The sequence below is a fragment of the Lissotriton helveticus genome, chromosome 3_1 (assembly GCF_964261635.1).
Source record: "Lissotriton helveticus chromosome 3_1, aLisHel1.1, whole genome shotgun sequence".
In the NCBI taxonomy this organism is placed as follows: domain Eukaryota; kingdom Metazoa; phylum Chordata; class Amphibia; order Caudata; family Salamandridae; genus Lissotriton; species Lissotriton helveticus.
The window spans coordinates 361,048,456-361,075,285 of NC_136061.1; the positions used below are offsets into that span (position 1 = coordinate 361,048,456).

The following is a 26,830-nucleotide window of genomic DNA, read 5'->3' on the forward strand; positions in this document are numbered from 1 at the left end:
AAACCAATATGCTGAGAACTCGCTAACTTCGAACATTCCTTAATTATCGTTTTTGCTACGTCTCATTTCTCTCCCAGCCACCATTGTATTGACTATGCTCCAACCAAATATATGCGGAGCCTGTATATAATAACCTGTCAGTTCACATTATGCAATGTACTCACTGCTCCCACTACAGAATCGTTTTTGTATTACATTACTATGACTTTCCTGCTAACAAGTTTATCAAAGTTTATCAATAGGCCCGCCTCCTAAAACTAGAGATCTTAAATGTTTACGACTCCTTCATCTGGGTTCCTACTGCTTTCCTTATGCCCACCATAATAGACCCGAATAGAAAATGAACCAGCAAGATGTCTTGAATATGTTAAAGGGAGGACTGTGGAAAATTAGTACGGTTTGGTAAACATTATCTGCGCCATCTTGCCTTTCCCCCTGATGCCACACTTTTTGTCGTGCGCGCCCCGCCATTTTAGGTGCCTTGAACAGAACAGCCCTTTTTGCATGCCACTGGCCCCCGACATAGCCCTCCGCCCTCACCAAGCCTGCACGCTGACCAACCCCCCCCTGCTCGTACCTGCCTTGAGTCATAAACCCCTCTTCAGCGCGGCTCTGCCTCAGAACCCCATCCTGTTCCCAGCGCAACACCTCCCTTCATTCCTTTCATGGTCCCCGGCCCTTTGATGCAAACCCCTTTTTCCCCGTGTGCCCGTTTGTCTTCCTCGTTCCCAGGCCGACACCCAGCTCTGCCGATACTATTCCTTGCCCCTCCCCGTACAATAGAAAGCTTCCCACATCAAAGGACCCCCGAGTTGATCAAAGCCCCCACCCCATGAGATCCGATCGAACCCCACATTCCATGAATCGGCGGAATATCCAGCTGCGCGATAATCATCACCTGTTGTGACCAGGGTGGGGACTTCTACTGTAAATGTGTGTGGGAACGGGCACGAAGGGGGGATTCCGGGAATGTCTTTCCGTACATCAAAGCATTGCCATGAGTATGTAAACTGTAAAAAAGTCACCAAAAACCTGTATATAAGGGGCCAGGCCTCAGAAATGAGTTAGAGCACCTCATGACGATACCTGCTGTCTGTTTTGTTGTGTTCTCCTCCGGAGAGAATAAACCTTGTTTCCTGCTTTCCAGTCTCCAGCGCCTGCCTCTTCATTGATTAATAATTCGTGGGTTACAGAGGCAATACCGCCGGGCAAATATCGATTGTCCCCGACCTTAGGTTTTACAGGGGCAGCCCCGTTTACTGCCCTGTTCTATGGCAAATGTGTCGGAGAGGACCACATTAACCTGGACCCAGGCAGTAGGGTTTGAATAGAGGACCCAAACCATGCTCTGGAATATAAGTCCGAGGCCAGCACGTGTCAGCACCAACTGGAGATAGTCCCAGTACATCGTGCCAACAGCCTTCTAAAAGTCGATAAGGATCAAGGCAAGATCTGAAGGCAATCAATGAGAGTGGACCAGGGCCAAGGACAGCCAACGGATTCAGTGTCTCATGCTCCAGGACTATGCGGCTATGGACGCTTCATTCGTCCATTCACACCTTGACTGAGAGGATTGCCTCCTCTCCCGCCTGAATCATCCCAAATTCCCGGGTGAGCGCACACGTGTTCAAGGTGCTGGCTCAACTCAAGTTTTTGCCCAAGCCTTGGACTATCAAATTGGCCAGACCTTGCCCTAACCTCTGGGACCTCCTGGACCCCGCATGGACCAAGTCGCTTCATACCTCCGCGCTCCTCATGACAGACCCTCAGTTGTCCTTTTTCAATATTCGCTTCGCCACTTGTTGATTTATTCTCTCAGTACTCAGGCGAGTACCTTTGAACGTTCATCCTCGGCTGGACCCTTGAATGCCCCACATAAATTGTTTTCTCACATTCTTCAGCACTATTGTTGAAACTAAGTGACCATTTGTCCTGATGATGACCTGAAATCATTCAGGTTGAAACGTCGTTAACTACCCAGCACAGAACTTTGGCGCTGTAGTGCTCAATTGATTTTTATCCAAATCTACAAACACCTACTATATTGGGACGGGGCGGGCTCTCTGTGCGAGAGACATGAGCCCAATATCGACTGGTGGTCTGCAGTGCCTCGATCTCCCCCTCTTATCTCCTCTCAGCAGGATGACCGGCAACCACAATCCACAGCTTTATTGAAACCAACAGAGGAAGAACATGAAGACGGCTCCTTTAACTTGGGCTTCCAATGTGACAAGACTCCGCCCCCAGCAAACGTCAGCGCATTTCCATCTATAAGAATTGGAGGATCCCGGAAGTGGGTGTGCATCGACACCGGAGCGGAGGAAGAAGACTCGGGAGTAGGAGCATTCGTGGTGTACGGAGGAAAGGACAAGGAAGACGGAGCAGAACGAGGGTTGAGACCATCAGCAGCCCAGGAGGAGCCAGGAAGCAAACATCCCCACGTGTCGCCGAGCCACGCTCCACGAGGAGCGTGGCTTGTACAGGTATGAGATAAGTTCTCAGGGTGGGTTGTGAGGAGGGAATCGCCCGACCACCTAAGCATGAGCCCTAAGATCCCTGGTATTCGTCACGTCTTGTTTTTCCCACATGCACAAGCAATAGATACACGTATCCCGTTTTCAATCTTTTTCCCAACGTGTGGTGCCCCTTTCACTCCCCGGTCCCTTATTTATGAGAAATACACCAGACAGCGTCCCAATAGCTTTTCTTTTTGTTCTTCTTCAACCCCTCCTCGCCCGATCGATACGGACGAAGTACGGAGACCGGTCACTGGAAGTGGGGAAGTGGAGCCGAAGCCCATACAGAGAAGCCGAAGGTTATCTAGCAAGACGGATTCGCCAAGTTTGCCACTGAAAGAACAAGTCGGCATAAACGTGTCTTCAGTAAAATAAAACCTGAACTGCATAGACCTGGCTCACGACTTGTTACTCCTACCCGCTATATATATATATATATATATTCACTGAAAAAACCATAGGTTATAGACCATATATAGTTAGGAATTAGCATTTACAAAACCTTGAAAATTCACTGAAAAAACCATAGGTTATACACCATATATAGTTAGGAATTAGCATTTAAAAAACCTTATTTTACTCACACAAAACCATTGAAATTCCATATATAGTTAGTTGCACTAACTATATATCGCGCACCCGCAATCCACTGCTGATCATGTCACATATTACATCATTCATGACATGGTCAGTGACATCACTGATGACATCACTGATGACATCTCAAATGACATCACTGATGACATCACTGATGACATCTCATTTGACATCATTCTTGTGCTAATACGATAAACCTCTTCAGACTCTAATATAACCTTAGATACACTCAGTGTATACAGACACTCACACACTGCCACTCATCCATGGAGTTACTCACACACCCAGTCAGTCATGCAAAGAAACAATCTCACCTCCATTTCTTCAACTATACAGTTAAACACACCTTACTTATTGAAACATATACTAACACATATTTACTCTCTTATACAATCCCTGATACAAGTTCACAATGATCGATACAACCACTCACTCATTCAGTGGCTCTCATGCACAGTTATTTATATATGCCAACTCTCACATGTACTGTGTTTTACATATGTACTTACTATGACATGTAGCATTGAGATATCCATTCACTCATCAATACACTCATGCACACAGTCAACTGCCCATGTAGCTGTTTTCCACATGCACTCTTGAACTCATACACCTAGTGAATAAACTGCTCACACATCTATGCATAGAGTCACACACCTTCCAGCCACCCCCACACAAACTCAATCTCCCATAGAAATACATGGGCAACCAATTAATAACACATATAGCCTCTCGTATAGCTAATGATCAACACATGCAGCAGTTTACAGAACAACAGACATAATGATGCAAATTAAGACAGTTTAGTCACTAACCCATGCATTCAGTGAGACACATTTAATCACTCACTCATACAGTCAGTCATGCACCTACTAAATCCTTTGTTCAGACACTTATACATCCACTCATTCTTCAATATGTAAGACATATTTTAACTTTACAGAAACATACAGTCACTGGATGTTGTCATCAGTGATGTCATCAGTGATGTCATTTGAGATGTCATCAGTGATGTCACTGACCATGTCATGAATGATGTAATATGTGACATGATCAGCAGTGGATTGCGGGTGCGCGATATATAGTTAGTGCAACTAACTATATATGGAATTTCAATGGTTTTGTGTGAGTAAAATAAGGTTTTTTAAATGCTAATTCCTAACTATATATGGTGTATAACCTATGGTTTTTTCAGTGAATTTTCAAGGTTTTGTAAATGCTAATTCCTAACTATATATGGTCTATAACCTATGGTTTTTTCAGTGAATTTCAATGGTTTTTTAATAGCAAATATCATAAGCTGTCGAATGTCAAGTACGTGGTAAGTAAAAACATTTTCGTGTTTATGCACACTGATCTGCTTTGAATGCTGCCCCCCACCCCTCATTTCTATTAGGAGTACTCTCTCTTTGCAGATAGTGAAGGGTAGTTAACGCAGCCCTTTGCCCCCTTTGTAATCCGTCGTGCCTGCTTCTCTCTCCATTTGATTGATTGTTCTCTTTGGTTCATTCTCTATTTACAAACAAGCACAGAGTCGCAATACTCTGTTTAGTCTTTGCAGATAGCGAAAAATCGTGTAAAAAAACAAAAGGAATCGAGCAAAATCAGTAGGCCACTAATGGGATCTCTTTTTGACCTCGCTAAAATAGAAACATTAGGAACAACCTGTTGAAAATAGCAATGCGTATGTACATAAGCGGCGTTCATTTGTGTTCACAGTACCCCTTGTTGATTGTTTCAATCGAGCATTGAATTGTTCGAAGTTAATTCTCTTAAGGATCTTCTCTACCTGCAAACGAGGAAGAATAGGAATATTCTCTCTCCCTTTGCAGATAGTGAAGGGTAGGTAACGCAAGCCTTTAACACGTCGTACCTATTTCATGCCTCATTGATTGATTGATTGTCCGAACATTGACTGTTTGGGAATTAGTTCTTTTTGGAGGTATTCCCTGTTTGCAAATAAACGTAGGAAAATCTTTGCAAGTAGTGAAAGGGTACGTAATGCGGACCTTTCTCCCCCGTTGTAATCTGTCATGCCTATCTACTCCCCACTGATTGATGCACCTTTTTCACCCGGACCATTTACTAGAGATACGTCATCTGGCCCGACCAGAGAGCACCCCTAGTGAAAAGGACATATGCAATAATAACGAAGTGATCACTGTATCCTGTTAACAGAAACTTTACCATGAAACAACCTGGAAAGAAAAAAATAGGAAAACGAAAATCAGTAGGCCACTGATGAACATGAACTTTTATTAAACAACGAACAAAGAAACGATAACATAACGTAATGATAAAACCTATTAATGTCCTAGAAACAAGAAAACATTAAAATATGCCAGTGGTGAGAGACCAGAAAAACAGTAAGAGAAACCAAATCACCCCTCGCTGTCCCACCGCCTGCCACGCCCAAAAAAAAAATCGATAGACTAGGGAAAATGCAAGTCAGTAGAACATCCGCCCCCACTCTGGAAACTTCCAAGGTGGGGCAGGGTTCCGGCTACGCCCAGCCGGGAGCAGCCCATATAAGGCAGGTCCTGCTGCCACGCCTCGGCCAGGAGATCCTAACGTAGGGTGTAGCCGGAGGAGAGGCCGAGGCCAGCGGGACCCGGCCAGGGGATTGCCTTTACAACGCTGAACAGTTGCAGGGGGGGGGAATGTCTCCTCGACCCTCCCCTCTCTCTCCCAGTCCGGCCGCGGTGGCCCTTGAGTGTTGCAGGTAGTCCCGCCACATGCTCTTCCGGTCCGGCCACCAACGGTCGGGGGGCCGAGGCCGACGGGATCCGGCTGCAGCCGATAAACCAAGAAACCCGTTCATGGGGCCAGAGCCAGGGGCGTCCGGCCGACATCCACCGGAAGCCCGGCCCGAAGACGGACGGGACACTTCTTTCTTTTATAATGGCTGCGACAACACTGGGGGGGGATGTCTTGCACATGCCTCCGAACCCCCCCCCCCCCCCCTCGTCCTCATCGCCTGGTCCGGCCATAACAAATCTCAAGCGAGACGCCGTGGGGTGCACTGGGAGGGAGAGACGGTGCGAACAGGCCTCTCCCGCCTCCCCAGGTGGAGGCTTCCCAGCTGCACCCTCAGCGCTCCAGGCGCCCGGAAAAGGGTTCTTCCACTGTGGCCATGCTGCAACGTCTCGCCCGGCAGGGTGGAGCCCGTCCGCTCATGTGACCCCGCGATCGCCGGTAGCTGCCGAACTCTCAAAATGGCGGTCGACCTGGCAAGAGCGGGCCCAGCATAAAGAAATGGCCCGGTCACTGGTTGACTCCACCACCGTAGTCCTCCACGACCTTGAAGATTCTAGAGGAGCCGTGGGAGGTTCCGACCCCCGATGGGGAATGACTGCCATGATCGCCCGTGGAGTGACGAAACTGTATCCGCGGGACGTCGGCGCTCCCATGCTGGCGCCAGCCTCACTTTGAATTACTAGAATCCTGCAGACCTCACTTCCGGTGAAAGCACAGTGTGACCCGGTAGGAAAAATTATTGCACCCCCTCCCCTTTTTGACTGATAGTTCAAACCACCGATCCTTTCCTTTGCCCTTTTAACGGAACTTTGGACTGCCTCCCCCTCTTTTACATTTTCTAGAGAAAACAAAACATTAACCACTACATTAGCATAGCAGTTGACACCAGAACTGTTTTCAAATTGAAAACCAACAACATCTTCAACAGAATCCTTTTTGTTTCTGCTGTGACCCTGCTACAGCACAGGCATTGTCCCCAGCAGTAATTCTGCAATGCCGGTAAGAATAGCTGTGGTGCCTACTGGACTCACTCACCCCCGCGGCGCCCCACGCCGTTTTTTGCTGGGCGGCAACTTACTAGACATCACTTTCGTGCCATCTAGATTTCAGCGCGTTCTGCTGCCTTGGAACTATTCGCACAACAGACCGCTACTGACAAGAATATTTCATTATTGGTGCTGTCAATTTCAATAAATCTATTGGATAATTCAAAAGAAATTGCCACGGTCTCTTCGTTGTTTAAATGTTTTTACTGTTTTTGTTTTCTTGTATATATTTATATGTTATTAAAGTTTTATATTCCTACTACTTTGTTGGAGTGCTATATATTTTTAATGTGACACATAATTGTAAAAACTTTGATGTACAAAGAGTCATTCCTGGAATCTTCCGCTTCAGGCTCGGTCCCCTCCCCAATCACAATACAGGATGGTTTTCAGATAGTAGGAACACGTGTGGTGTGACGGATCTCATCGGGTGTGGGCCTTGATCTACTATAACTCCTTTGAAGAGGGGTGATTCTTTACAGCTGGGGCCATAAACTACATCTGCAGGGCTAGCTGATAGCCTGGACAATCGGACACAGAGAAAGAGGAGTGTCAGAGGGTGCGGTAGTGAATAGGGCGAAAGGGAGGTGTCGGGCGGGCACAGAGTGTGATTCTCAGGGAAGAGCAGCGCAGATGGGGGAGGTTTATTGCCCATGCATAAGACAGAGAGCGGTGGTGACCAGTGCCTAGGGAAGATGCTTGCGTGGGTGAGGAGCCATGCTACGAATCGACAGCGTGCAGAGAGTGGGTCTGGTCAAGACATCTAAAATGGCTGCCGTGCACGACAAAAGTGTGGCATTTCAAAAAAGGCAAGATGGCGCAGACAATGTTTTTCAACACTTCCTCATTTCCTTCGAATCGAACGTTAACAGACGTTGGGGCATATTACCAAAGTTAAGCGATATTTATCGCTAACGATGCTTACCAACCAATTTTTTACCACTAAGCATCGTCAGAAATTATCGAAGATAAACCTTGCTATTATCAAGGTTTATCGCAAATGCGATAATAAACGGCCGCAATGCATGAATATCGCTAAAAACTCAGTGATATTCATGCATTACCGAGCTAATGCTCTTAGCCATGTTATCCACCTCCCATTGGATAACATGGCTAAGAACTGCTCAGGGCAGGTGTTACTTTTTGGAGATATTCGCGCTTAGCGCGAATATCTCCAAAAGTTGGTAATAGGAGATAGATATCTTGCATGTTGTAATGCAAGTTATTGTGGTATATGGAACTCATACCATAATCTCTCAGGAAAGCAGAAACTGATCCTTTTGGGACCGCCTAAAAAGGCCTAGGGGGTGAGGAGTACTCTACTTTGCCCCCTTTTCACGTTCCGAACTATTTTATTTTACTCTCTTCTGTAATTACACAAAATAGCAGCGATAAGATGCATCGGAGACACACAGTGAGAGAAAGGAGGCCGGAGATGAAGAAGAGATGTCAAATACACATTGGAGATAATATAGTGGCAGAAGGGAAGTAAATATGAGTAAACTTACCATGTAACATAAAAATGTTGCACTCTATACTATAAGTCTCATTTTATACTACAATCACTTCGCTACAACCTCATAAATTAAAAATAAAAATGAATAATGTCTCAAACAATTTTTGATTTCTAAATATAAATTTATTCTTCAGAATTTTCTAAATTTGAAAGAACTAGTAACATGTCCTCATCAGCAATGTCCTCATTAAAAGTCTCCAATGATGATTCTTGTAACTCTATGGTCTCCAAACACTCGATAAATTCGCCATCAAGAGATTGATCAAAAAAATCATTCAAGTCATCTCCTCCTTGTGACAATATTTCATTATTGGTGCTGTCAATTTCAATCAATGTAGTGGAATCATTCAAGTCATCTCCTCGTGACAATATTTCATTATTGGTGCTCTCAATTTCAATCAATGTAGTGGAATCATTCAAGTCATCTCCTCCTTGTGACAATATTTCATTATTGGTGCTGTCCATTTCAATCAATCTAATGGAATCATACAAGTCATCTCCTCCTTGTGACAATATTTCATTATTGGTGCTCTCAATTTCAATCAATGTAGTGGAATCATTCAAGTCATCTCCTTGTGACAATATTTCATTCTTGGTGCTGTCCATTTCAATCAATCTAATGGAATCATACAAGTCATGTCCTCCTTGTGACAATATTTCATTATTGGTGCTCTCAATTTCAATCAATGTAGTGGACAATTCAAAAGAAATTGCCACGGTCTTTTCATTGTGAGCCATTTTATTTTGAAATTGCTTGCTGTAAATTGCAGAAAAAAATAATCACTTTCATTTATCGTTTTTAGTAATACATAATATAAAACTAACTTTATCAAGTATTTAGTATAACAGAAGGACTGCAAATAAATAACAGAAAACATTTTTCAAATTATCTTCAAGTGTACAACATAGTTCCCCTTACAAATTAACAACTCACCTTTTTAAAAGTAGCAGAAGTGTTAGTACTGTGTAAATCAAACACCAGAAATTCACCACCAAAAATTCCTCACAAATGTACCTCAGACAGTAGTATCACAAAATGGCTGTGGTTTCCTCTCATTTGACATATATACATAACCAATTAACTTTCATCACACACAAATACAAAACCAAAGTAACATTTTAATTGGTTCTAAATTTCAACACTTTCAAATGTGTTTTCCCCATGCAATTTTCCATAGGACATTTACATACGTCTACAGCCTGAATGGCTGAACGGAATTACACCAAACTTGACAAAATGGTACATCAAACCTAAGAGGTCAGGAAGGATCTACTATGCCCCCTTCTGGTCATTTCCCCCTTCGCTTTGGCCTCCTCTTGTCTCTCAATCCTACCGAGAGACAAGATGGCGGCCGCTACGGACTGTTTGGAATGTTGACAGACGCCGGAGAACCAATCAGCTTCGCAAAGCTCCGTAACGCGAAAAGTACGCGAAGCGGAGCGCTGTTACAGATATATATCTTTTTTTGAACGTTAATTTCTCAAAATCCACTGGAGCACATATATTGAGACCTAGCAAAGGCACATCGGGCTACCAGTCCCTACAATTTTGCCAAGTTTCGTGCAAATCCATTCAGCCGTTCGATTATTATTATTATTTTTTTTTTTTGCCCCGCGGGGCCCTTTTAAAACCTCCACATCAAACCTAGGGGGTCAGCGAGGATCTACTATTCCCCCTTATGGTCATTTGCCCCTTCGCTTTGGCCTCCTCTTGTCTCTCGATCCTACCGAGAGACAAGATGGCGGCCGCTACGGACTGTTTGGAATGTTGACAGACGCCAGAGAACCAATCAGCTTCGCTTCACAAAGCTCCGTTGCGCGAAAAGTACGCGTCCTGGGCCGCTGCCCGGTCCGCTGTTACAGATATATATCTTTTTTTAAACGTTAATTTCTCAAAATCCACTGGAGCACATATATTGAGACCTACAAAAGGCACATCGGGCTACCAGTCCCTACAATTTTGCCAAGTTTCGTGCAAATCCATTCAGCCGTTCGGGCTAAAAGTGAGGCCAACCGCCCTATGGAAAACTCAATGTTAAAAACACGTTTTGGGACCCCCCTTTTTTCTCGGCCCCCACTGGACGAACCCCCCCCAAATTTTCAAGGGCTGCTCAGAAACAAAATGTGCCATTTTCCTGAAAATTTCAGCCAATTCCGTCCACAAACGCCAAAGTTATTAGACATAGAATTTTCAAAAAACCCATAGAGAAAAAATCCTAACTATATATACCTACTGGCGACCGCCAGTAGGTATATATATATATATATATATATATATATATATATATATATAAATATAAAATTGTTTTGTATTATTGAACACACATTTTGTTACTTTTTCCCCGTTCACGCTGTTTATATTCAATCCTGTGTCACTCCGCCGTTACCTGTCACTAGCAAGTTCAGTGCTCACTTGTGTGTTATGGTCACCATACAATTATTGTAATGTAGTGCTGTTATAATTACCTACAATAATAATTGGTTCACTTTACACTTCCCATTGGGGTCTCCCATTTTTCCTTCTCCCCTGCTCTTAGGATGTATACTACTTATTTGACTTCCCTTCTCAATGATTCCCGGTTGAGACACCGTTGCATTGCTACATTATTCACCCAGTCTCACCTGGGTTAACGGGTCTACTCCTGTTATTTTTTCCTTGTGCTCCAGGATGGCATGAAGCCACATTGGTCTGGCCGAACCAACCCAGTCAGGATTATTTGACCCCATTATCCAATATCGCCACAAAACTTTTTACCTTGTGATTGAGGAGCGATATCCAGCGGTAGTCCACGCACGATGTAGAAGGGGGGTGCGTCCTAGGTATTACTACTATGGTGGTGAGTCAAACTCCAGCATGAAGCACACAACGCGGGAGACATCCTTATATAGCGAGAGAAGGGTTTCCCGGAACATAATATAATATTCCATAGGGAAGCCGCCTAGAGTCTTACCCGGCATCATACTGGACAGCACCTCTCTAATCTCCTCCGCCATAAAGGGTTTATCCAGCAGGTGGGTATCAGAAGAAGATAACCTAGGGAGGGGGACAGAGTCGAGGAAATATCTAGACACAGCTGTATTCCTGTCCATTGGTCTTGAGTATAATTAATGTGCGACAGTATTGGGCGAAGGTTTGAGCTATCTAAGGAAGAGATTGCCGAGATCGACCAGAATCTTCCTAAATCTCGGGGACAATCAAGTTGGCCTGTTGACAGGAGACCAAACAATAAAGTAGTTTCAGCTTTTGTCCCCCCAGCTGTAAATCCTCACCGTTGTGGCCCGCCAGATGTGTTTGGCTGCTTCAACGAGTGCAGAAGAATGTCCTCACGGATGAGAATCTAACTGGCGAGAAATATCTGCCTGTGTATTAGATTCCAACTGCCGCTCCAGGTGAAGGGCACAGGCCTCTAACAGAGTAACAAGAGCAGAGAGATTGCGCCATTGGCCTCCAATATAACTTTCAGCAGAGCCCCATAGTGTCGCCTTACTGGTGACCCATAGGTTTTCCATTCGTGTAACCGAGCTTTCATTATTGTGGAAATAAGCACGGAGATCCAGACGTGAGTGAGTGGACCAACTTCTTATCCTGGATGCACCAGGTATATAGACGCCACATGTGACGCAGTCCCGTTGATGGGTGCCCAAGATGAAGGAGCAAAAGAGGGTTGCCTGAAATTATGCGGGGTAAAATTTTGATCAGAGTAAACAACTGGCAATCGAGGGTGGGTAGAAAAGTAAGATCAATTCAATAGTAAGTGTGGTGAGATGCTGATGTAAGTGTGAATTACAAAGGTCGGGGGTGCCAGGATATTCACACATGTCAGAGACCCAGAGCTGTGTTCTAATCAGTTAGACGATGGGCACTGATCCCTCGTGAGGCAGTGGGGGTTCCAGTACTATCTAGGGCAGGGTCAGGCACTGTGTTGAAATGGCCCCCTAGTACTGTGAGCCCCTGTGGAAGGCGTAAGAGAAGGCATGAAAGGTCCCAAAGACAGGCGGTCAAAGAAGCGGGCAGCACATAGACACATACCAGTAGCACAACCCATCTTTCCATGTGCTCTCCAAAGCTACAAAACATCCATGTGGATCATGTAACATGTGTGACTACAAGTGGAAAGGAATGGGACAGAAGGACAGCAACCCTCTTGGCGCCCCGGGAGTACCCAGCGTGGAAGACTGTTGCAGCTCTTACGTGATAAAAAGGAACAGGGTCCCCCCCCGAAGATGCATCTCTAGTAACAAGCCGTCAGGGCAGTGCCGCTGGGAGTAGTTAAAAACTGCTGCTTGTTTCACTCGGTTTATTAGACTGTTAACATTCCAGGAGAGAATCCGAAAGGTCATATATATGGGAGGTGGTGATCACTGTGAGGAGCGGTCAATGGACAACCCAAGAGCGGGGCCCTCCTGGTCTGATGGTACAATGAAGAGTGTACTGGTAGTGTTTTGCAGGTGGGTGTTACCCCAGGACTGTGTTAATGAGTGAAGCAAGTGTGTGTGTGCCAAAGCCTTAAAAGGAAATAAAAGGGTTAACAAATATATCAAATAACAGTTTGCAAAGCACCCCTCCTCCCCACGGTCACCCCTCCCTAAACTTCTACCCTTCTACCCTGTTGCCCTGTAAAACAAAGTACTTTGGATAAAACAATAAACATGTCAGGAGCATTTCAAGGGAGGAAAACCTCATTGTTGTAGGAGAAGTTGTTAAGACAAGACAACAGCCACCATATCTCAAGCAAAAAGGAGACTCCTAAGGGGTAAGCAAAACTGGGAGGTGAGTAGAGAGATGGCTAAACAACATGGCGGAAAAGGGAATAAAGCATTATCTAAAGCAAGAGTTTGTGTAGCCAGTCGAGTCAAGTCTAATATAATTACAGGGCTGTGAAACAGATCAGACCCAACGTGCAAATTAGCTGAGTAGATGGAGGCCATTCAGCTACCTGTCCCTGCATTGTTTTCCCTCGCTGCTGATGCAGAGCCCAAAGTGGGCCAAGATGTATGAAGACAGCAGCCGTCATTTCCCAGCCACTGGGGGTCCCTGGGGCTATACAAGAAATCAGTTAAACATAGCTGGGAGGCAAACAGGGAAAGCCCGAGTCAGGAGGATGTGCAGCCAATGGAGGTCAAACGGCAGGGCTGCTGGAAAAATCAGTCAGTGTTAAGAGTAACCACATCAGGGAGTGAGGCCATTTGCCCATCAGTTTCCAAAATGTCATCTTCCGCCCCAGAGGCACGATTTGAAGCATGCCAAGAAGGTGACTGTGGCTGTTCCGAGGGGGACCTCGTGGGTGAGAGCAACTGACCAACTCCACGTCCCCTCCGTGATTGGGTCCGCTGTCTATCACATTTAGGCAACAGTTGCAATCCCAAGGTATTGGGTACCCTCCGGTGTTGTGAGGAGGAGGTAGCGGATACATGCAGTGGGCGATCTTCTGTGAGCCATTGCAGACAGAGTCAGGAGTAACAAAGAAATGTGACTTATTGAGGTGGATAACACGGAACAGAGCTGGGAATAGCAAATGATATTGAAGGCTGATAGCCTCAATTTTTGTTTAACCTCCATGTAGGAGCGCCTGCGTTGTTGGACCTCATGTGTAATCTGGGAAAAGAAGAACTTTGATGCCTCTGCACCAGAGGTCAGGATGTTTTTTAGCCTCTCTAAGAACAGAATCCCTGTCCCAGTAGTTAAGAATGCGAGCTATTTTGGGTCGGGGCAGAGCCCCCAGTCGGGGCTTAGAAATTCAAGCTCTCTCAATGGCGCACCATGAGATAGAGGATCAGCAGGCATCCAGGATTTGATCTAGCATTCCATGTAATCTGCTATCTGTTGTGGATCGGCCCCCTCCGCTCGTTCTGGGACTCCAATCAAGCGGACGTTATTGCGCCGAGAGCAGTTTTCCACATCCATGGCACACCTGTGATGTTCTGCTGTTTGAGTGAGCAAACCTTAGAGATCGAGATGTCGTCCTCAGCTGAGGAGATCCAGGATTCAGCTTCCATGATTCAGGCGGTTGCATTACGGAGATCCTGGCGCAGTAGTGCCACTTCCATTCTAACCTTTCCGATCTTTTCTCCACCATCGTCTGCAAAGTCTGGATCACTTGCAATATCACTGTGATCATTAGTGGAGGAGGTGGATCGATCGCCGATCGGGGTGCCCGTAGGGCCAGTGGAAGAGACAGTTGTGTACTGGTCCATTCTAATCTGTGTAGGTGCGAAGCGGGTGGTTCTGTCCTTACCCATCGTGCCAGAGCGGCATACGGTGAAACAGAAGTCGCGATGTCAGGTAGGTCTGAGCTCCAGCCACTAATGACAAAGAAAAAACAGGGGGTGGGGGGGGGGGGGGGGGGGGGGAGGGGGAACGTCCAGCCCCGGCTGGGCAACAACAGAGTCAGACAGTAAGGATCAAGTGGGGTGTTCAGCTTGGACAAAGAGGGAATAATATTAGCGGGGGGCACCTCTCAAGCAGCAGTAACCAGTCTTTGTAAGTCCACCACTGCAGGAGGAAATCAGGATCCATGGTCACTAAAGTGAGCCTCACCCCAGCTCACGACACAATAAGAGGGTATCCACCACAAAAGCGGAGGGGGGGTTAAAGCCCCAATGCAGTTACAGGCTCCAGTGTCACAGACCTGCACCCCAGTGGAGGCCTGGCCAGTCCCAAGCAGTGGTCCAGCAGCTATTAATGGAGATGCCGGGGGCAGCACAGAGGGCAACTGTGCAGTGTCGGTGGTCATAGAGGCATTCGGCGGATTCAGTCATGCTGGTACCCCATGCGGCACAGGCCACCCAGTGGATTTCAGGCACTGTTGTAGACAGGTCGCACCAGGAAGCAGGTTGGTGGCTCCAGCACACGGTGAGGGAAGAGCTCGGAGGCCTGCCACAGAGAGTCTCACTCATGCAGCCACACGGCTATGGCCTCACCTGGGGGACATGCAGAGCGTCCAGGTGGGTTGCCGCTGTGATGTCCACTCGCACTGCAGAACCGCTAGTTCAGGGCTGAGCTCCCAGCACAGCAAACGACAATGTGGCACCGGAGCTTCAGGCACAAAATGGAGGGTCAGGTCATGCATCATGGAGGGCTGCGGCTCCCCACCAGTCTCTTGGTCCACTGGGGAGGCCTAGCATTGGCACCCAAGCGGGGGGCTAACACCAAGGCACAGGGTCAGAAGCAAGCAACCCCTTTGCGCCTGAGGGGAACGCCCGCCAAACAGCAGAGTAGAGGGCCATCATCTCCCAGGCACACACCAGCCTCAGAATCCAGTCGCACCAGCAGTGTCCCACACATCACAGTTGTGAAGGACGTCACAGCTCCGGGTGTCAGAATCTAGCCATGTTTGCCTTCTTGGCCACGACCCCCTCATCAAAAATTCCACAAATTTGATTACAATTCTTTTTTTTTTAATGATGTACATTAAATGATACAGACAGACGATATACAAGTCAGGAATTCATTTTAACATTCATAACTATAGGGACCTTTTTACTCTGGCCTTAGTCTTATTTCTTGGCACCAAAATGTTGTTCTTGCTTTTGACTATGATGTGTTTGACATTACGTTTAAGGTTCTGAGTTAATCTAGCTATGCCCCGATAGCCGTTTGTTACAGACATCTATTAAAATAAGTTAATTCTTATTCACTCCCTGATTTACATCATACATTTGTAGGAATTAATTAGCTAATGCCGTTCACATTAAAGAGGCACTGGCCTTCATCAGTATAGAAGTGAAACAGGAGACACTAAAAGAGAAGGAAACATCTTAAAGCAAACATGCACTGAGATTAGAGTCAAGAGTTCAAAGTACTGTGGAAATCCACAGGAGATAGAGGAAACCTTAGACATGTGGTTTGCAATGAAAGACTATCAAGCTACTGAGTGGGTCACCCAGTCTGCAATTATGTAGTCTGTACAGAAGGAGACTGTGCCTTCGTTTGGTTTTGAAAATATATTATATGAATGATTGCTATATTTCAATCAGGTAACCCAATTAAGGCCTTAAGCAAGCATGAGAGATTCCACAAGGTTCTTCAAGATTTATTATTATCTTTCAGCAACCCACAATGAACAAGCGGCAGGATCTCATGCACTCCCTAGCTACCAGAGTGGCCACCTGGACAGATTTTGACTAAATTTGTTTAGTGGATCTCAGCACCTTGGTCCAGTTTTCAATCTGCCCCATTGGAGTTCAGACTAGCTGGCTGTATCAAAAAGACAAGTTACTTGTTAAAGAAATGAAACATGGGCTTGTAACCCTGTCATTGTATTACTTGAAGACTATCAGTAATGCCTTTTTTCAAAGTCTTCAGGTGTCCATCATCAGAACAACTGAAAACTGTCACACTTTGCAGAGGAACTCAGTAAACCATTAGAGGAAATTAAACTTTGCAGAATTCGGCCAAGAAATAAATCAAGCTCTCTGAAAATGACAAAAAGGTTTTTAAAGAAAAAGGGGGGGAAAAAAATAGGAAAACGCATTTGATAATGCCACAATGTGGCGAGCCAGGCAGAACTGACTGCTGCAAGGTATGTAGTAGTCTATCTTACTATACACAGGGCTACTGGAATTATGCAGAAAGGGAGGTCCAAATTATAGAGAAAGAAAAGGCAAATTATGCGGTGTAATGCGGCACAGTCTGCCATTGTATTACTTCATTATTTTGTCATTTTATGTATGGTAACACGGTCTGAGCAAATATTTAACCTTAATAGCACCAATTTAAGACCCAACTACTACCATAAGCAGCAGTGATCAGTCTGCGGGTGGGCAGCTTAGGTTACCTAATCGCTGCCTGCCCTTGGATCGCCCATAAGTTAACCCACAACATTGTCATATTTCATTTATGAAATATTTATGCAGCAAACTGTTTATCCATCAAACTGTGTGTGGTGCGATTTTTGTAACGCATTGTGCGTTAACTCACCCATTTCCAGTGCTCTCTCAGCGTCATTTCCAGCACCAGATGCTTATACTTGCCCCACCAAGGTGCTGGCCTCTTTGTTCCCTCCGCTGGACATGCTATCACCCTCTCTAGCCCACGCCCAGCGTGGTGTAGGGCAGGATTTATTTTGCATTGTGCTGAACATATTACATGTTTATTTGTGTTCCAGGCAGAATTACAGGGCGCTCTAGAGGCTAATTTGTACATAGGGGAATCATCTCAAGGAGCACAGCATGACGGCCTTATGCCAAATCCCAGGAGTCCTTATGGCAGGACCCTAGATGAAAAGTTCTGTGCCCTGCTATTCCTTCGGTGGTTGTAAACCTGAGCAACCAGGGGCTTGCCTTCGCCCCTAAAAAAGGTGTGAGCAAAAATCATGGATTTCACAGTATTATGATCTCCCAAACAACCCTTTCTAAATTCTTGCCTCATGTATCCCTCCTTAGACTCATCCCAAAAACTCATACTACTACGATCTCTCTAAACCATTTCTAAAGACTCTTCTCTCCTCCATCTTCCTGTACTCATCCCAAATTTCCTCTTACTACTATGATCTCCCAAATAACACTTTCTAGACTCTTCCCTCTTCTATCCCTCCATTGTCCTTTTCAATCCAACTGACTCACATGTCCATCGCTCAAATTAAATCCTATTTACCTATACTGATTCACCACTAATCCTTTTTAGCATAAGTAGCATGCACTTCGATACCTCGTCTGGGGTAGTAAGCGCTATATAAATACAGGTACAATTACACAGACGTGTCACCACGTTTTAGTAACTTTAGAACCATTTGAGCTAGAAACCAAACATTTTTTGGGTTAAAATATGCAGATTATGCAACAGGTGATGGATTATGTGGCAAATCCACAATAATGAAAAAAACGCCACATCTGCTGAATCCCAGTGGCACTGGCTATAGATAAAGGAAATAATATGCCAAATCATTTTGTTTTGCATGGTATATAAACATTGCTATTATGTGTACTGCGAACTATACTAATAGATGTTCTTAATATGTGCTAGTGATTGCGGGGGTGGGTACCTGCACTCCTTTCTGGGGATTTTGACCTACAACAAGATAAACAAAGGTAGGAAAGAGAAATGAGGAGGAGAAAGACAGGAAAACTAATAAATAGGAAGAAAGCAAAGATGAAAAAGTACCTGCAAGAGTGAGATAGGGAGAGAAATTGTAGGGCTGTGGAGTAAAGATACATGAGGCAGAATCAAGATTAATCAGTCCACTGGCATTCAGCAGCAACTGCTCTTAAGAAAACCTTTGAATGCTTACAGTTTTTTTTAATTAACTAATGACCAATTATCACACTACTTATAGCATACATCAAAACCCAAGAAGTTTCTAGCACTTGTTAAGGAAGTTGATTGTTACCAAACATCAACAACTCACACATCAACAGGCTTATGCCCTTAAAAACAATGCCTCCTGGTCTTCGTTCGAAGCAATTGACCAAAACAGAATTCTTAGTATGCTCTTAGACTTAAAACCCTCAAACCACTTTATTGATCCCCTTTACTCCACCTCCCTCCTCAAGGATATCAAAAAGTCTATTCTTCCACTGTGGACTAGAATTGTAAATGCCTCACTAAGTCAGGGTAAAATACCAGTCTGCCTAAAAGCTGGACAGGTCACCCCTATTTTGAAAAAAAACACTGGCTGATCCAACCAACCTTGACAATGTTCGCCCTATTTCCAACATCCCGACACTGGCCAAAGTTCTGGAAAAATGTGCCCATGTCCAACCACATTGATTATTTCAACCTCTTAGACCGGTACCAGTCAGGCTTCTGCTCGGGCCACAGCACTGAATCGGCACTGGCTCATAGTGGACGATGCACTAAAAATGTTGGACTGTAACAAATCTTGCCTACTAGTCCTCTTGGACCTCTTCTCTACCTTTGACTCGGTAAAGCACGAATACCTTCTTGACCTATTAGAGCATAGGATAGGATTAACTGGGTCTGTTTTAAATTGGTTCACTTTGTTTCTGCAAAACAGAACGCAAAATATTAAGGTAAATCAATCCCTTTCCAACACCACACCAGTCACAGTCAGGGTCCCACAAGGCTCCTCTTCCCCCCTCCCCCTCACTATCTTCAACCTATTCATGGAACCACTAACTGAAATGCTAAGGGCCGCCAACATTACCTATCATCTTTATGCAGATGACATCGAATTGTACTTGAAAATTTCATCTCCTGAAGACATTTCGATCTCTCCATCCCATCCTTCAAAACACTCAAAATTGGTTAGCGTGCAACCATCTTAAACTCAATACGCAAAAAACTAAATTCCTCCTAATCGCCCCACCTAACCAGATACACTCCAGAAAGGATTGGATGGAGCATTTAACAAATTTCAATTGCACACCACAAATCATTGAATCAGCCAAGTCACTAGGTGTAACCCTGGAAAAAGCTCTTAATATGCGGGAACACATCAGTGCCACCACCAAAAGGGATAAACTTACAACTGAGTATACTACATAAACTAAAACCTTTCCTCCAAAAAACAGACTTCAAACTGGTAGTGCAAGCAATCACAATCGCCAGATTGGATTATGGAAACGCTACTCTCATTGGCCTACCTAGGGTCACAACAGCCCCCTTAAGGGTGTCACTCAACTTGGTGGTAAGGCTCATCACGGTGTCAAAACGGTTCAATCAGATCTCCCCTGACCTTAGATCCCTCAACTGGCTTACCCACGAAGCAAGAATCCAACTAAAGATCACATGCATGACACACAAAGTTCTACATTTTAACACACCAACCTACCTCGCTAGCAAACTTGAGCTATCTGGAGGCGCTAGGTCACCCAGAAGTGCTTCCACCCTACTGCTAAAGCCACAACGTTTCAACAAGAAAAAAACCTCCAACAGATCTTTCTCAAGCCTTGCTCCCAGAATTTGGAACGCTTTTTCCCTGAGATAAGACTGACTCCCTCCAGTATCTCCTTCAAGATAAAAGTCAAACTTTTATTAATGAACAGATTCCTGGTTTAGATCCTCAATCTCTCTCTTCCGTTTTGTTAGTTGTTTTTTCTACTACACTGTATGTACCTTTTCCATGTTTTTTATTGATCATTGTTCTCCTCAGTGTACAGCCCTCTGACACCCGCATGGGTCTTCTTTGCGCTATATAAAACTTTTCAAATACAATAAATAAACATAGTGGTACTAATTTTGTCAGGGGCACAACAGGCTAAAAGGGCTTCAGTCCCAACACTCATGGGACATCCCTTTCTCCGCCCCTGTCCACCTTCCATTGTGTCCAAACCCGTGCTGTTGCAGCTTCCGCATCTTCAGCTAATGTGTGATGGGCTATGCTGGAGATGGGGCCTCATTGAAAACCTCCTAGAAAGGACTTCATACGTCATCAAAAAGGTTAAGTGCATAAATAAATTATGGCAAATGCGATACGGAGTAGAATGGGACTGAGACCAGAGAGGTGGCTGGAGAAAAACAACACATTCAGCGACTTGGAAATGTGGCCCAAGGGACACAGCTGGTGAGTTTGGCATTATGGAACCTAATATAGTTCTCATGCTGCTATAAATGCCTTTGATAAAATTGTGACAAAAAAAACGTGCATATATCTTGGTGAAATAAATATAAAGGATGCAACGCATTTAAAATAATCGTAATCAGTAGGAAATGCATGTTACAACATTTGGTTAATCATATTTATAGTGCTATGAGGTCCCAGCATGTGACAAAACGCAGTGTCAATATGCAAGTCGTTATTTTTAAATTGTATTGCACTCAATAGCAAATAGGCTACTGCAAAATGTGCAAAGAGATTTGGGGGCAGATTTTAGGTTTTCATGCAATGTAGCAACCAAAGTTGCTGCACTGCATTGTATGAAAGGTAGAGAGCAGGACAGGACCATATCTACAAAGATATGGCCCTTTTGCTCTCTTCCTGAGTACAGGTGCACAAACTGGTTACCTAGCACAATTTACATATCTTGGCAACATAGTGCAAGCATGAGTGTGTGCTATCTACCACAGGTAATTCTTCAGTGCAAAACACTATGTTAAGGCGTAGTTTAAGACGTTTATCTCATATGTGTGGTATAGAGTTCAGTGAACATGTAATATTGAAAAAGTTTGGAGAAATAAGAGTATTTCTCCTTTTAAATAACTGCCTTGAGTTACCGTTATTTCTTTTGGCACAAGGTCCTGACTACCATTGTCGGTGTACAGGGTATTGAGTCGAAAACCACGGGTGGTTGCATTGGAATCCCCATGAACCACCCATGGGTCACTAACTTGACAAGAAGCAACACAAGTACTGTTCTGCATGACTTTATGGCTACTTCCAAGTCAAAATAAAGTTTTACGTTTGAAAGTAAATTCTATTTCTGAAGTTTGCGCCACTTTACGCAGAACAAAGTTTGGGTAAATCTGCCCCATATCATGTTAAAGATGAAACAAGGTAGTTAAAACATATATTTTTAGTAATCCCCAATCAGACTGTACCTAGCACAAACCCAGATTTTAAGTTTCCATCTGGACAAACTACAGAACTCAGCTGATAACACCCTGCCATTACCTCTCAAAAAGATTTAATTTTTGAAACCATGAAGCCTCAAATCACCCCATTAAAGATATAAACTGTCTCCCAAGCAGCCTTTAAATTTGCTTAATACCCAATTATAAAACCCACAGAGCCTATTGTAAAAGAGGGTCCATGCTGCTTATGAGTATATTCTAAGTCCAAGCCATCCCTTAATTTTGGCTCTTCCTGCCTCCTCCAGATTTAGAAATGGCCAGTTTGGGTGGTGAGGGAGGGTTGTAGGCAGCAATGTTTCTTTGCCATTTTGGTTTAGTTTGTTTGGAATGCACTCCATATTGACCTGTGTTAAATAGAGGACAATTCAACATTGAGGAAGGCTCTAAAAATGATGTGGTTAGTTCTGCACTAAGATGCCTAATTAAGTTTTTTGAACTTTATAAGTAATACTTTCACGTAACGTATATCTTAGATGCTTAGGTGTTATATATATATATATATATCTATACTACTATTATAAAGAGAGAACTCTCACCTTTGAGCCAGGTAAACTCGGGAACCACAGCGCCAATCTACACACCCGATACATCCTTGAAAATGACCGGGTGTGTAGATGGACATAAACTACATAAAATTTAAAAAAAAACGTAAATTAAAAAAATTAACTTTCAAAACAAGTAGTCCCCTGAAAGAAGCGCCGGCTGCGATGTAGCGCTGGCCGCGACGCGCTGCCCGCGACGTGCGCGATGACGGGACATGGAGCGGCGGTGATGTGAGGAGCAGCGGATCAGGTAAGGCATTTACAAACACGGAAAATGTCAGGGTGGGAGCGGGGCGGGAGGTGGTCCGTGTCCGTGAACGTGTCCGTGTTCTGACGGCAAGAAGGAGAAGGAGAAGTCCCGTCAGCTGCAGCACTTAGAGCGTAGGGGAGCGGAGCAGAGCTGACCGGCTGAGGGCGGCCGAGAACGGAGCGGAGCAGGGTGGAGGAGCAATCTGCCAGCGCAGGGGGTCGGGGCTGCGGGGGTCGTGAGGTACATCACATCTACCTCTGCTCGCTCCACCACATGCTGCCCCCAGCCCCCTTCTGCCCCGGCCAAAAAATGCAGCCCCCAGCCGCCTTCTGCCCCAGGGAACGATGGGGCGGACTGCTAGTGTGTATATATACACATATATATATATATATTCACTGAAAAAAACATAGGTTATAGACCATATATAGTTAGGAATTAGCATTTACAAAACCTTATTTTACTCACACAAAACCATTGAAATTCCATATATAGTTAGTTGCACTAACTATATATCGCGCATCCGCAATCCACTGCTGATGATGTCACATATTACATCATTCATGACATGGTCAGTGACATCACTGATGACATCACTGATGACATCTCATTTGACATCAATGACCACATCACTGATGATATCATTCATGTGACAATACAATGCATCTACTCACATTTTAATATAACCTCTGTTACAACCAGTGTTAAATACAGAGTATAATTTTTGAAACCATTGACACACCAATACTAGTTACTACATACGCACTCACTGATTCCTACGTCTACACACACATTCACTCATTCATCCATACAATCATTCATACATACAATCACTCATCTTTACAACACTATCATATGCACTCATACACCTATACAGACATTTACACTCTGTTGCTCATCCATGGAGTTACTCACACACCTAGTCAGTCATGCAAAGAATCAATCACACCTCCATTTTCTAATCTATACAGTTAAACATAGAGCACCTTACATTTTCAAACATATACTAACACATACTTACTCTCTTATACAATCACTGATACAAGTACACATTGATCTGCACAGTCACACACCTCCCAACCAGCCACACACACACTCAGTCTCCCATACAAATACTTGGCCAACCAATCAATAACCCATATAGCCACTCATATAGCTACTGATCAACACATGCAGCAGCTTGCACAACAACAGACATACTGATGCAAACTTTCACACAGTTTAGTCACTAACCTATGCATTCAGTAGGACGCATTTAATCACTCACTCATACAGTCAACCACGCACCTACTAAAACCTTCATTCAGACACTTATACATCTACTCATTCTTCAATATGTAAAACATATTTTAACTTTACAGAAACATACAGTCACTGGATGTTGTCATCAGTGATGTCATTTGAGATGTCATCAGTGATGTCATCAGTGATGTCACTGACCATGTCATGAATGATGTAATATGTGACATCATCAGCAGTGGATTGCGGATGCGCGATATATAGTTAGTGCAACTAACTATATATGGAATTTCAATGGTTTTGTGTGAGTAAAATAAGGTTTTGTAAATGCTAATTCCTAACTATATATGGTCTATAACCTATGGTTTTTTCAGTGAATTTTCAAGGTTTTGTAAATGCTAATTCCTAACTATATATGGTCTATAACCTATGGTTTTTTCAGTGAATTTCATTGGTTTTTTAACAGCTAATATCTGTAGCTGTAAAATGTATTCTTCTTTAAATCCAAAAATATATTTTATATGTTTATGAATAATTTTTTTTTAAATATTTTTTTTTCTTCGTTCCCGCTTCGCGAATCAGGAAGCTTCCCGTTAGCTGACCTTGATGCCGCGAAATAGACCGCGAGCCGGTAAACGTTTCTTTACCGCAAGTGCCGCGTTAGAAAACAACATCGTGACGCCTCCCGTCCGCATGACGTTTCACGTTGTCGCGTGATACGTCATATGACGTGCTACGTTAGCGAACTGGTACGCGAAGCGAGTCGCAAAGCGCAGGTTTCTGGAAGCAAACCGGGAGGCCCTGCAAAGCGCTTAACGTAAACACAGCAGGTCATGTGACTTGGTAATAACACTTTTCATTGGTTCATTTCACTTTTGGTTTCCTAATGATGTAAGACTAGGTCATATAATCTAAAATGAACACTTTCCATTGGTTGAGAACTCTTGTTTTTCCCAAATGATGAAAATCCCTCCTTCTTTCCTCACTCTGACTTTCATCATTGTGAGAGAAAGACCCTTTGTGATCACTGAGCAATGGCTTCTTTAGTAGCTTCAGCTGGTGCTTCCCCACCACCTCCACCACATCCAAGGAAGAGTGGACCACCTGCTCAAGTTATAATTCAGCAAGAAGAGGAAGAAGAGGAAGACGAGGAAGAGCAGGAAGAGAGGCAGTTTTTGCCTGAGGAGCCCAGGACGTCTCACCGGAAAGAAAACTTCATTTGGCAATTTTTTAAAATTCCCAAAGGTCAGAAAAAAGTAAATGCAAGATACGTAACTTGCCTTATATGTCAAGATAGATTGTCCAGAGGAACCGAGAAAAAATACAGTTTCGGAAACTACACAATGCATCGCCATATGACTAGGTGGCATCCTAACAACTACAGTGCTGCACAGTTTCGGAACGACCTAGATAATCTCCCTATTATGGCCAGAAGATCTGTTGTACCGGAAGTAACGGGACCAGAGGGCAGGGAGATGGTGCCAAATATACAAATGAGATTTGGTGAAGTAAAACACATCTGCGTATTTTGCGATGGATTCATTTGCTACGGAGAAAGAAGCATCACTCTGATCAACAGAGCTATTGACTATCATATGCAAGTTTGTACGAAACGCCCAAAATAATAAATACTTTTTTTTGTTTTGTTGCTCCTGTTGAGCCCTTTACAATGAATCGTTTTCATTGCCCCCTCCAAGAAAAACCCAAAAAAATATAAAACTGTTCAGAAAAATTCAAAAAAAATAAAAAAATGTTCCGAAAAATAATAAAAAAAAATATAAAACAACAAAAACAATAATAAAAAAAGTTCTTTTCAGAACTACCTCCCCGTTATTAAAAAATTGGTACAATATTTGGAACTGTGCCAACCTCTATTTCTCTTAGTTCGCTTCCCAGTTCGCTCGCCGGTACGCGAACCGGAAGCGAACCAAAAACAGTAAGTATAAGGGAAGGAAACAGACACTTATGTTAAAAGAAAGACAGCTATAGGGGAGTAAACTAGAGATACTATTACCCGTAATCCACTGCTGATGATGTCACATATTACATCATTCATGACATGCTCAGTGACATCATCAGCAGAGGATTGCGGGTTTTTTGGCAACGTGCCTTATCCACGGTTTAATAACGCTGCCTTTTGCTTTATATAAGTTTTCAAATTGTATGAAATATATACCAATAGGTCGTTATGAACCTTTAGGTAGTGCTTTTCTTCATGAGGTCTGGTCGCTTCCATACACATACAGATGTTTCAAAGATGATCAAGAAGTTTATCTGAATGGAGAGGAATGCACTGAGACGCCAGATCATTCACTAATGTGTAGGCACATACAGTTACACGGTTCATGCAACAAACACCGACCAAATATGGCTTGCGTGTTGCAAGGCACGCCAGTTCCTGCTATCATCCCCACGTTCAAATTGTTGGAAAATGGTAGTTATTTGATGCTCAATAATGAAGATTGTTCTGGGTTAATTAAAAGTATTCCTTTTATCGTAACAGTAAGTGAACGGGTTATTTGCTGCAGAAATGTTCTATTTCCTCCCACACATGAACATAGGGAGTTTTCAATCTGGCCACAAATACCAACCTTGGGAGCAGATTTCAACGGCATGGCAAGAATAAGAGCTCTTTTGTCTCAGAGAGAGGTGGCCTTGAGTTCGGCCCGTGAAACTTTCGTGCTTCACATAGCGAACACCCGTACAGAGGTGCAGACCCTTTTCAATTCAGATTTGCCTTTCAATTTCAGCAAGATGGTTCGGACTATCTTTAACGCATCCTCCACAAAGGCCCTGGCGCACTTTTTTAAAGTTGTTACCAGTGGTCTCGTGACTTCATTTGAGAAAATCTTTGGAGTCATCCCTGCTTTCTTTCATTCTATTTTCTCCACTCTGCTTC

The 26,830-nt window shown here is 44.0% G+C and overlaps 1 protein-coding gene and 1 long non-coding RNA gene across 4 annotated transcripts in view; one reads left to right on the forward strand and one right to left on the reverse strand.

Annotated features, from left to right (window-relative positions):
- LOC144822475 (uncharacterized) overlaps positions 1 to 26,830 on the reverse strand; it is a 185,840-nt gene that overhangs the window by 62,291 nt on the left and 96,719 nt on the right. The gene's annotated exons all lie outside the window — the stretch shown is intronic.
- The window catches only part of MYO18A (myosin XVIIIA), an 864,705-nt gene continuing 840,169 nt past the window's right edge, over positions 2,295 to 26,830 (forward strand). The window contains exon 1 of one of the 2 annotated variants that reach the window (XM_078680070.1): positions 2,295 to 2,483. The gene's annotated coding sequence lies outside the window, so the exon portion shown is untranslated. The remainder of the gene's footprint in view (positions 2,484 to 26,830) is intronic. The other variant, XM_078680063.1, reaches the window with a different exon arrangement.